Here is a 12,285-nt window from a genome sequence, read left to right on the forward strand (position 1 = left end):
TGGCAGGAGCATTCCAGAAGTCCCCACCCTTTCCCATCACAAACCCCTCCCATCCATCCTCCGTGACCCACCAGTCCTGGCCTTATCATTTCCCTGCTTCTGTTTATCTTGTTATTACCCAAAAACATGTTTTGGCTGTTTTAAAACTTTATTTAAATTGATTCATCCCGTATATTCTTTTGTTCAGCATCTTTTGTGTGATACATGTACCATGATGATGACCTCGGCTTCACTCATTTTCATAGCTGTGGTGATAACCACAATTAATCTGTCCCTTTACTGTTGAGTTGAGTTGTTACCAGTTCCCAACTTTTGCTGCTAGGAACATACTTGTGTATGTTTCTTGGTGTACATGTGCCTGTTCTCTAAACATGTGGCTAGGAGTGAAACTGCTAGGTTAGAGAGTGTGTATCTTCAACTTTGCTGGACAGTAACAGCTATTTTTGTTGTTGTTGTTGTTATTTGTACTATTTTGCACTCCACAGCAGTGTAATTAGTTCCCTGTACTCTGTATCTTCACTGGCACAGTATTGTCAGTTTTGATTTCTTAAACTTAGCCATTCTGGTTGGCTTATAGGGGCAATCTCATTATGGTTTTCATTAGCTTTCCCCTTATTACTGTTGAAGCTGAACACATTTTTATAATTGACCATTTAAATTTTAAGTTGTTTGCTCTTTACCACTGTCTGTTGTCTTTTTCTTACTGATTTGTAGAAGTTCTTTATATATTCTGGATATGAGCCCTTTGCCAGTTTTGGATATTATTGCTGTGCAACAGATTACTCCAAAGTGTAGTGATATAAAACAGCAACCATTTTATTTTGCTTAGGCTTTTGAAAGGCAGAAATTTGAGAAGGAGTTGGCTGGGTAATTCTTGCCTGGGGTCTCTCATGAAGTTGCTATCAGCTATCCAAAGGCTTGATTGGGTTGGACAGTTGGCAGGTGATGCTGGTTGTTGCCTGGGAACTCACCTGGGGCTGTCAACCAGCATCCACGGCCATTCCAGCATGGCAACCTCAGAATAGTAGAGCTGGCTTCCCCAGATAAGTACCCTAAGAGAACCAGCTGGAAGCTGCATGGTCTCAAAGTGGTAGTTACAGCCTCCTGGGGAGACATACTATCCAGCTTTTAGATAGGGAGAGGCAAGGTCACACTGACGAAGAGCATGTGGGAAGGGAGACACTGTTGAGCCATCTTTGGAAAATACACTTGGCCACAATGTGCTGCTGGAATCCTCTCTCCCATTCAGTATCTTTTCACCCTCTTAATGGTGTCTTTTTTGGGGGGAGAGTGGGAAGGATGTGAGACAAAGGATCTTAAATTTAATGCAGAACCCTTATGATTTATTTTCCTTATGGTTGTGCTATTTGTATCCTTTTAAAGAAATCTCTTTCTTGCATGAAGATATTTACTATTTTTTTTATCATTTACAATTTTTTTTAAAAAAATTGAAAAATAATTTTTAATGTTTATTTTTGAGAGAGAGAGAAAGGCAGAGAGAGAGAGAGAGACAGAATGCCAGCGGGGGAGGGGCAGAGAGAGAGAGAGAGAGGGAGACACAGAATCTGAAGCAGGCTCCAGGCTCTGAGCTGAGACATTGTCTGAGACATTGTCTCATTGTCTGAGACAGACAATGTCTCCGCATTGTCAGTACAGAGCGCAATGAGAGGCTCGATCTCACGAACCCGTGAGATCATGACCTGAGCCGAAATCAAGAGTCAGAGACGCAACTAACTGAGCCACCCAGGTGCCCCCAGGGTGGTTAGTCCTCTTACATTCAAAGTGATTGTTGATGTGGCCAGGTTTAAATTTGCCACCTTGATAACATGCTTTGGTTTCCTATTCATCGCATCTGTCTTTTGTTTCTTGTTTTGTCTTTCTCTTTTTTGGACTGAGTACTTCTGTGGTTTCATTTTATCTCTTTTGTTGGCTTATTAGCCATAACTCTTTGTTTTCTGACTTTAGAGGTTGCGTTAGGGTTTATGGTATATATCTTTAACTCATATTAGTCTACCTTCAAGTGATAATATACTGCTTCACATTGTTGATGGAAATTTGAATTGTTACCGGTTTCCAATTTTTGCTGCTAGGAACATGCTTGTATATGTTTCTTGGTGTACATGTGCCTGTTCTCTAAACATGTGGCTAGGAGTGAAACTGCTAGGTCAGAGAGTATATATCTTCAACTTTGCTGGACAGTAACAGCTATTTTTTTGCAATAGTTTACCTCCATTCTCCTCTCTCAGCTTTGATGCAATTGTTGTCATTCATTTTACTTGCTCCTATCATAAGCCCCACAACACCTGATCATTCCTTTTGTCTAGTCACTTATCTTTCAAAGACATTTAAATAATAAGAAAAAATGTTGTATATTTATCATTTCTGATCTGTCAACATTAGGTATCATTTTCTTTCTACCCATAGGACCTCTTTTTTTTTTTAACATTTCTTTCAGTGTGAGTCTGCTAGTGATGAATTCTCTCGGGTTTTGTAGGTCTGAAAAGTCTTTATTACTTCTATCTTCTTCTGGGACTCTAATTACAAGAATACCAGATCATTTGATATTGTCCCATAGTTTTCCAAGACTTATTTTTTAGCCTTTTTACTTAAAAAAATTTTTTTAACGTTTATTTATTTTTGAAACAGAGAGAGACAGAGCATGAACGGGGGAGGGGCAGAGAGAGAGGGAGACACAGAATCGGAAGCAGCCTCCAGGCTCTGAGCCATCAGCCCAGAGCCCGACGCGGGGCTCGAACTCACGGACCGCGAGATTGTGACCTGAGCTGAAGTCGGACGCTCAACCAACTGAGCCACCCAGGCGACCCTAGCCTTTTTATTTTTAAAAAATTGGGGTAAAATGCACATAACAGAAACTTTACTATCTTAACTATTTTTAAGTCCAGCAGCATTAACACTCACATTATTGTGCCATCATCCCCATTGTCCATAAACAATAACTCCCCTCTCATCTTCCCCTCAACCTCTGGAAACCATCACAGATGTATTTTCCATCTGTATAAATTTGACGACTCTAGGTACTTCTTATAATTGGAATCATACAGTATTTGTCCTTTTGTAACTTATTTGTCCTTATTTCACTCAGCATAATTTTCTCAATGTTCATCTATGTTGTTTGTAGCATGTGTCAGAATTTCATTCCTTCCTAAGGCTGAATATCATTCTATTGTGTGTATACAACATTTTGCTTATCCATTCATCTGTTGATGTACACATGGGTTGCTTCTACCTTTTGGCTATTGTGAATAATGCTGTTATGAATGAGTGTGAAAATACCTTTTTGAGTCCCTGATTTATGTACATTGCTTTGGGTATACACCTAAGGGAATTACTGGCTCATATGATAACTTTATTTTTAATTTTTTAAGGAACTTCCATACTGTTTTACAGCAGCTACATCATTTCAGTCTCCTATCAACAGTACACACAGATTCCAATTTCTCCACATTCTCACCAACACTTGTGATTTTCTGTGTTTTTCCTTCGGTAGTAGCCATCTAATGGTTGTGAGGTGGTATCTTATTATGATTTTAATTTGTATTTTCTTATTCGTTAATGGTGTTGAGCATCTTTTCATGTCTTTATTGGCCATTTGTACATCTTCTTTGGAGGAATGTCTATTTAAGTCCTTTGCCATTAAAAATTTTTTTCCTTTAGCCTATTTTTCTAGTGTATTTCAGTTTGATGGTTTTTACTGATTTTTCAAGTTCCCTGGTTTCTTTTTTCTGCTAATCTTCTATTAGGTATTTTCATTTCTTTTTTTTTAATATATATATTAACTTGTTTTATTTTTTATTTTTTTAAATTTACATCCAAATTGGTTAGCATATAGTGCAACAATGATTTCAGGAGTAGATTCCTTACTGCCCCTTACCCATTTAGCCCATCCCCCTCCCACACACCCCCCCCCCGCCAGTAACCCTCAGTTTGTTCTCCATATTTATGATTCTCTTCTGTTTTGTCCCCCTCCCTGTTTTTATATTATTTTTGCTTCCCTTCCCTTATGTTCATCTGTTTTGTCTCTTAAAGTCCTCATGAGTGAAGCCATATGATTTTGTCTTTCTCTGACTAATTTCACTTAGCATAATACCCTCCAGTTCCATCCACGTAGTTGCAAATGGCAAGATTTCATTCTTTTTGATTGCTGAGAAATACTCCATTATATATATATATATATATATATATATATATATATATATACCAACCTTCTTTATCCATTCATCCATCAATGGACATTTGGGCTCTTTCCATACTTTGGCTATTGTTGATAGTGTTGCTATAAACATGGGGATGCATGAGTCCCTTCGAAACAGCACACCTGTATCCCATAGATAAATGCCTAGTAATGCAATTGCTGGGTCGTAGGGTAGTTCTATTTTTAGTTTTTTGAGGAACCTCCATACTGTTTTCCAGAGTGGCTGCACCAGCTTGCATTCCCACCAAAAATGCAAAAGAGATCCTCTTTTTCCTCATCCTCACCAACATCTGTTGTTGGCTGAGTTGTTAATGTTAGCCATTCTGACAGGTGTAAGGTGGTATCTCATTGTGGTTTTGATTTGTATTTCCCTGATGATAAGTGATGTTGAACATTTTTTCATGTGTTGGTTGGCCATCTGGATGTCTTCCTTGGAGAAGTGTCTATTCATGTCTTTTGCCCATTTCTTCACTGGATTATTTGTTTTTTGGGTGTTGAGTTTGATAAGTTCTTTATAGATTTTAGATACTAACCCTTTATCTGATATGTTGTTTGCAAATATCTTCCCCTATTCTGTTGGTTGCCTTTTAGTTTTGCTGATTGTTTCTTTCGCTGTGCAGAAGACTTTATTTTTATGAGGTCCCAGTAGTTCATTTTTGCTTTTGTTTCCCTTGCTTCCAGAGACGTGTTGACTAAGAAGTTGCTGTGGCCAAGGTCAAAGAGGCTTTTGCCTGCTTTCTCCTTGAGGATTTGATGGCTTTCTGTCTTACATTGAGGTCTTTCATCCATTTTGAGTTTTTTTGTGTGTATGGTGTAAGAAAGTGGTCCAGGTTCATTTTTCTGCAGGTTGCTGTACAGTTTTCCCAGCACCACTTGCTGAAGAGACTGTCTTTATTCCATTGGATATTCTTTCCTGCTTTGTCGAAGATTAGTTGGCCATACGTTTGTGGGTCCATTTCTGGGTTCTCTATTCTGTTCCATTGATCTGAGTGTCTGTTCTTGTGCCAGTACCATACTGTCTTGATGATTACAGCTTTGTAGTATAGCTTGAAGTCTGGGGTTGTGATGCCTCCTGAATAGCCAAAGCAATCTTGAAAAAAATTTTTTTTAATGTTTATTTATTTTTGAGACAGAGAGAGACAGAGCGTGAGTTGGGGAGGGGCAGAGAGAGAGGGAGACACAGAATCTGAAACAGGCTTCAGGTTCTGAGCTGTCAGCACAGAGCTTGATGCAGGGCTCGAACCCATGAACCGTGAGATCATGACCTGAGGCAAAGTCAGACACTCAACCAACTGAGCCACCCAGGCGCCCCAAAGAGAAAAATCTTTAAAGCAGCCAGAGAAAAATGAATCATCACCTACAGGAATTCCTTGTAAGATTAACAGTTGACTTCTCAGCAGAAACAATGGATGCCAGAGGACACTCAGATGACATATTCAAAGTGTTCAAAGAAAAAAACCCTGTCAACCAAGAATCCCATAGATAATATAACTCTCTTTCAAAAATGAAGACACAATAAAGACATTCCTGATAAATAAAATCTGAGAGAATTTGCTGCCAGAAAATTCACCTTACAAAAAATACTGCAGAATTTCTCCAGGCTGGAAGTTAGTGATCACAGATAATAATTCAATTTCATGTGAAAAAACAAAGAACACCAATAACAGTAATTATAAAAGACAGTTCAAATGAATATTTTCTTTCCTTTCTACTCCTAACAGATTTAAAAACAATTATATAAAATAATATGTATGTAATTACTTGTTGATCCTTTAAAATATAGAAATGTAACATATTTGCAATAATAACATAAGGGAGGAGAGTGTGAACAAAACTGTACTGAGTTGAAGACATAACTCTGGGTAGTAAGTTGAAGCCACAGTAACATATAAAGAAATCCAGAAATGGTAAACAAAAAGGCTAAAGTGACAGAAGCTATAACTGTATACTTGATCCCCTTTTTTATCTCAGCTTCTTTATTTTTTTTAAAAGTTTATTTTGAGAGAGAGAGGGAGAGAGCACATGTGAGCAAGCAGTGGTGGGGAAGGGGCATAGAGAGAGGGGAAGAGAGAATCCCAAGCAGAGTCTATGCTGTCAGTGAAGAATCTGATGTGGGCTTGATCCCATGACTATGAAATCACAACCTAAGCAGAAATCAAGAGTTGGATGCTTAACTGACTAAGCCACCCAGGTGCCTCTCAGCTTCTTTAAAAGATAAAATTAACAAGAAGATGTGGCATATATACACAATGGAATATATTCAACCATAAAAAAGAATCAAAAAAGAATGAAATCTTGCCTCTTGAAACAACATGGATAGAGCCAGAGGGCAAAATGCTAAGTGAAATATGCCAGGCAGAGAAAGACAAATACCATATGATTTCACTCATATGTGGAATTTAAGAAAGAAAACAAATGAACAAAGGACAAAAAAGGAGAGAGACAAACCAAGAGACAGACTCTTAAAGAGCAAACTGATGGTTACTAGAGGGGATGTGGGTGGGGGGATGAGTGAAATAGGTGATGGGGATTAAAGAATACACTTATCATAATGAGCACTGAGTAATGTATAGAGTTGTTGAATCGCTAGATTGTCCACCTGAAACTAACATAATATGTTAGTTGTATGTTAGCCATACTGGAATTAAAATAAACATTTAATTAAAAAATTAAATTAAAGACATAAAATTATGTAAAGTTCTAATTAAAACCTTAAATTTTTAACAGTGTATTCTATTTGTAACAGGGATGGAATATGTCTAACTATAATACCACAAAAAAAAGGGTATATCCTATATCTTACTGGGATTGAGTCAGTACAAATATGAGTAGATTCTGATTGGTTAAGATGTATGTGTAAGCCCAAGAGCAATCACTAAGGAAATAACAACAACAAAAAAGTTTAAAAAATCATTAAATAAATTAAAGTTACATAAGAAGATATTATTGCAAAAGAGAATAGAATAGCAATAGAAGAAGAAAATAGAAGAACAAAAAATACATGAGACATATAGAAAACAGGAAAAATGAGATGGTAAACAAACCCATCTATATCAATAATAATAAATGTGAATGGATTGAATAATCTATTCAAAAGATAGAGATGATCAGACTGTACAAAAATAAGACCCAACAATATGCTGTCTATAGGATACACACTTTAGATTCAAAGATATAAATGGATTGAATGTAAAAGGCTAGAAAAAGATACATCATGCAAACAGCAGCCATACAAAACCTGGTGTGGCTGGGCTAATATCAGTCAAAATAATCTTTAAAACAAATGATGTTACTAGAGATAAACAGGAACATTTTATTATGGTAAAAGGGTCAATCCATCATGAAGATATAGTAATTATAAAAAAAATGCACCTAACAACAGAGCATTAAAATATATGAATCAAAACCTGACACAATAAAGGAAGAAATAGTCTATTAACTGCAGGGTTGGATACTTTAAACCCTACTTTTAATAATGGATAGAACAACTAGACACAAGATCGACAAGGAAATCAAAGACTTGAATGACACTAAAACCAGTTGGATCCATAGGATCTATAGAACACTCAAACTTTCAATAGCAGAAACATACATTCTTCTCAAGTGCACAAGTAAGAGTCCCCGAGGAAGCCATATGCTAGGCTATAAAGCAAATTTCAATAAATGTAAAAGAATTGAAATTAGACAAAGTATGCTAACTACAATAGATTGAAATGAAAAATCAACCACAAAGAGAAATTTGGGAAACTCACACACATGTGGAAATTAAACAACACATTTCTAAATACCCAATGGTCCAAGAAGAAATCAGAAAGGAAATTAGCAAATACTTTGAGGTCAATGATATAAAGACACAACATACAAAACGTATGGGATGTAGCTAAGGTAATAGCTGTAAATGCCTATATTAGAAAAGAACAAAGATCTCACTAGTAACCTAACCTTCTGCCCTAAGACCCTAGAAAAAGAAGAACACACTAAGCCTTATGAAAGAAGATGAAAGGAAATAATAAGATCCAGGGGGAAATTAATGAAATTGAGAATAGAAAAACAATATAGAAAATTAATGAAGCAAAAAGTTAATTTTATGAAGAAAATTGACAATACTGACAAACCTTTAGCTAGATTGACTAAGAGAAAAGGAGACAATGCAAATTAGTAGAATAAAAAAATGAAATATGAGACATTACCAGTGACCTTACAAGAAGAAAAAGGAGTATGAAGGAATAGTATGAACAACTGTATGCCAGTAAATTACATAACTGAAGTGAAATGTACAAATTCCTAGAAATATACAAACTACCAAAATTGACTTCAAGAAAGAATAGATAATCTGAATATACCTGGAGTAAGTAAAGAGATTGAATTAGGAACCAAATAAACTACCCACAAGGAAAATACCTAGGCCCAGATAGCTTCAGTGGTATATTCAATGAAACATTTAAAGAATTAATACCAATTGTTCACAAACCCTCCTAAGACACATCCTAACTCATTCTATGAAGCCATTATTACCTTGATACCAAAACAAAACAAAACAAAAACATCGTAAGGAAAGAAAACCACACCTTAATATTTTCTATGAATATAGATGCAATAATACTAACAACTAATATCTATCAACATGTAAAAGTAACCATACATTATGACCAAGAGGGATTCATTCCAGTATTGCAAGGTTAGTTTAACATTTGACAATCAATTAGTGCACATTTCAAGAGGCTAAAAAAAATAATCCACAACATTATATCAATTGATGCAGAAAATGCATTTGACAAAATTCAGTACCTTTTTGTGATAAAAGCACTAAAAGAATAGGAATAGGTTCACCTGAACCACACATGTGACCATTTGAAAATGAAATTAAGAAAACAATTGTATGTACATATAAACAAAATGCTTAGGAATAAATTTAACAAAAGAAGTTAAAAAATTATACCCTGAAAATTACAAGATATTACTGAAACTTTAAAGATTTAAATAAATGGAATGATAGTTCATGTTTTAGGATTGGAATTGTGAAGATGACATTAATATTAATTAATATTGTGAAAATAACAATACTTCCCAGACTGACCTGTAGATTCAAGGTAATTCCCATAAAATTCCTTTTTACAGATGTTGATAGGCTGGTTCTAAAACCCAAGGTACCCAGAATTGCAAACAATCTTGAAAAAGAAAAAAAAAGATGGAGGACTCACGACTTTTTGTCTTCAAAATTTTCCATAAAGCAACAATAATCCAGACAGCATAGCAGTGGCATAATGTAGACATAAAGATCAATAGGGTAGAATTAAAAGTTTAGCAATAAACTTATTTGTATATGGTCAATTGATTTTTGAGAGGGACCCACTGATTTTTGGCATGGGTGCCAAGATCATTCCATGGGAAAGGAATAGTCTCTTCAGCAAACAGTGCTCAGATAATTGGACAGCTACATGCAAAAGAATGAAGTTGGACCTTTTCCTTACACCATATACAAAAATTAACTCAAGGTGTATCAAGACCTAAATGTGAGAACCAGAACTGTAAAATTCTTGAAAGAAAACATAGGGGTAAATCTTTGTGACTTTTGATTTGGTAAATGATTCTTAGATCTGACACCAAATGCACAAGCAATAGAAGACAAACATGGATAAACTGGGATTTATTAAAATTAAGAAATTTTGTACACCAAAAGGCATGAGCAAAAGCATGAAAAAACAGATTATAGAATGGGAGAAAATATTTTCAAATCATATACCTGATAAGGCACTTGTATCTAGAATCTATAAAGAACTCTTTGGGGCATCTGAGTGGCTCATTCAGTTAAACACCCAATCTTGATTTTGGCTCAGGTCATACTCTCATGGGTTCATTGGTTTGAGCCCCGTATTGAGCTCTGTGCTTACAGTGTGGAGCCTGCTTGGGATTCTCTGCCTCCCTCTCTCTCTCCATCCCACCCACCCCCACTCATGCTCTCTCTCTCTCTCTCTCAAAAAATAATTCTTACAGCTCAGTAATAACAAGACAATTCAATTAAACATGGGCAAAAGATCTAAATAGACACTTCTCCAACGAAGAGCTACAAGTGGCCAATAATAACATGAAAGATGCTCAACATCATTAGTCATCAAGGTAATGCAAATCAAAACCACCATGAGAAGCTACTTCACACCTACTAGGATGGCCATGATCAAAACAATGAACAATAACAAGTTTTGGTGAGGAAGGGAAGAAACTGGAATTCCCACATACTTCTGGTGGGAACTACTTTGGAAACTATTCAGCAGTTCCTCAAAAAGTTAAACAGAGTTACCATATGACCCAAGAATTTCACTGGTGTGTATATATTCAAGAGAAATGAAAACATATGTCCACAAAAATATGTAAACAAATGTTCATAGCAGCATTATTCAGAATAACCCAAAGGTGAAACAACTCATTTCTACCAACTGATGAATGGGGAAGTTAAATGGGGTTATATCCATACGGTGGAATATTGTTCTGCTATGAAAAGGAATGAAGTAATGATACATACTACAATATGATAGTAGTTGCTTAAGGCTGGTGCAAGGGAGCATAGGAGAATGATAGTGAAAGAGTACTAGTTTTCTTGTTTTTTTTAATGTTTATTGATTTTTTAGAGAGAGAGATAGAGCACGAGTGGGGGAGGGGTCAGAGAGAGAGGGGGACACAGAATCTAAAGCAGGCTCCAGGCTTTGAGCCTGTCAACACAGAACCTGACCTGGGACTTGAACCAATGAACTGTGAGATCATGACCTGAGCTGAAGTTGGATGCTTAACTAACTGGGCCACCCAGGCAGTCCCTACTAGGTTTTTTTTTTGTAAATTATTTATTTATTTTTTAATTTACATCCAAGTTAGTTAGTATATAGTGCAACAATGATTTCAGGAGTAGATTCCTTAATGCCCCTTACCCATTTGGCCTATTCCCCCTCCAGCAACCCTCTGTTTGTTCTCTATATTTAAGAGTCTCTTAAGTTTTGTCCCCCTCCCTGTTTTTATATTAAATTTGCTTCCCTTCCCTTAGGTGCATCTGTTGTGTATCTTAAAGTCTTCATATGAGTGAAGTGATATGATATTTGTCTTTCTCTGACTGACTAATTTCACTTAACCTAATACCCTCTAGTTCCATCCACATAATTGCAAATGGCCAGATTTCATTCTTTTTGGTTGCCAAGCAATACTCCATTGTATATATCTATATCTATATCTATATCTATCTATCTATCTATCTATCTATCTATCTATCTATCTCTATAGTTATATATATATATCACATCTTCTTTATCAATTCGTCCATCGATGGACATTTGGGCTCTTTCCATACTTTGGCTATTGTTGATAGTGCTACTATAAACATTGGGGTGCATGTGCCCCTTTGAAACAGCATACCTGTATTCCCTACTAGATTTCTTTTTAATGTTATAAAACCTAAAATTGATTCTGGTGATGGATGCACAACAGTCTGAATATGCAAAGAGGCATTGAATTATATACTTTAAATGGATGAATTGTATAGTATGTGAATTAGTAGCACAGTTTTATACACATTAGATGGTTAAGGAGTAGATAAATACTTCAGTAAATATGGCATTTTACCCTGAATAAAATTCAAAGTTTCTTGTGGAAATGGTTGTTGGAAGCGTTGCAGTTTGAGTCGGTGTGAAGTGATGGAAGGGAGATTATCTGAAATCAGATGGAATTGGAAGTTGTTACACCACATATGAATGGATATGGCTCATAAAACACATAGTGAGATAAAGTGGCTGCTAGGTGTTGGAGGTATGTTTCTTTGTGCTTTTATGCACTTCTATATGGCTGAGTCAGCTGGGAGTGGGTACATTTTCTAAATTTACTAATATTTCTTGAAAATGAAATCACACAAGAGCAAATGCAAAATGTGCGCTATGGTCAAATTGTTTCCTAATATATCAATTGTGTTGAATAAAATTCAAATATTCAAAATAAGTCTTTTATAGCATAACTGACTGTAACTATTCCCTTATGTTTAAAATATTTGATAAACACCATTTAGTTGACTTAAAAAAGAAACTAGGCTGACAACC

This window comes from Puma concolor, chromosome A1 (genome assembly GCF_028749965.1).
Source record: "Puma concolor isolate L17-30 chromosome A1, mPumCon1.1.hap2, whole genome shotgun sequence".
NCBI classification, from domain to species: Eukaryota; Metazoa; Chordata; class Mammalia; order Carnivora; family Felidae; genus Puma; species Puma concolor.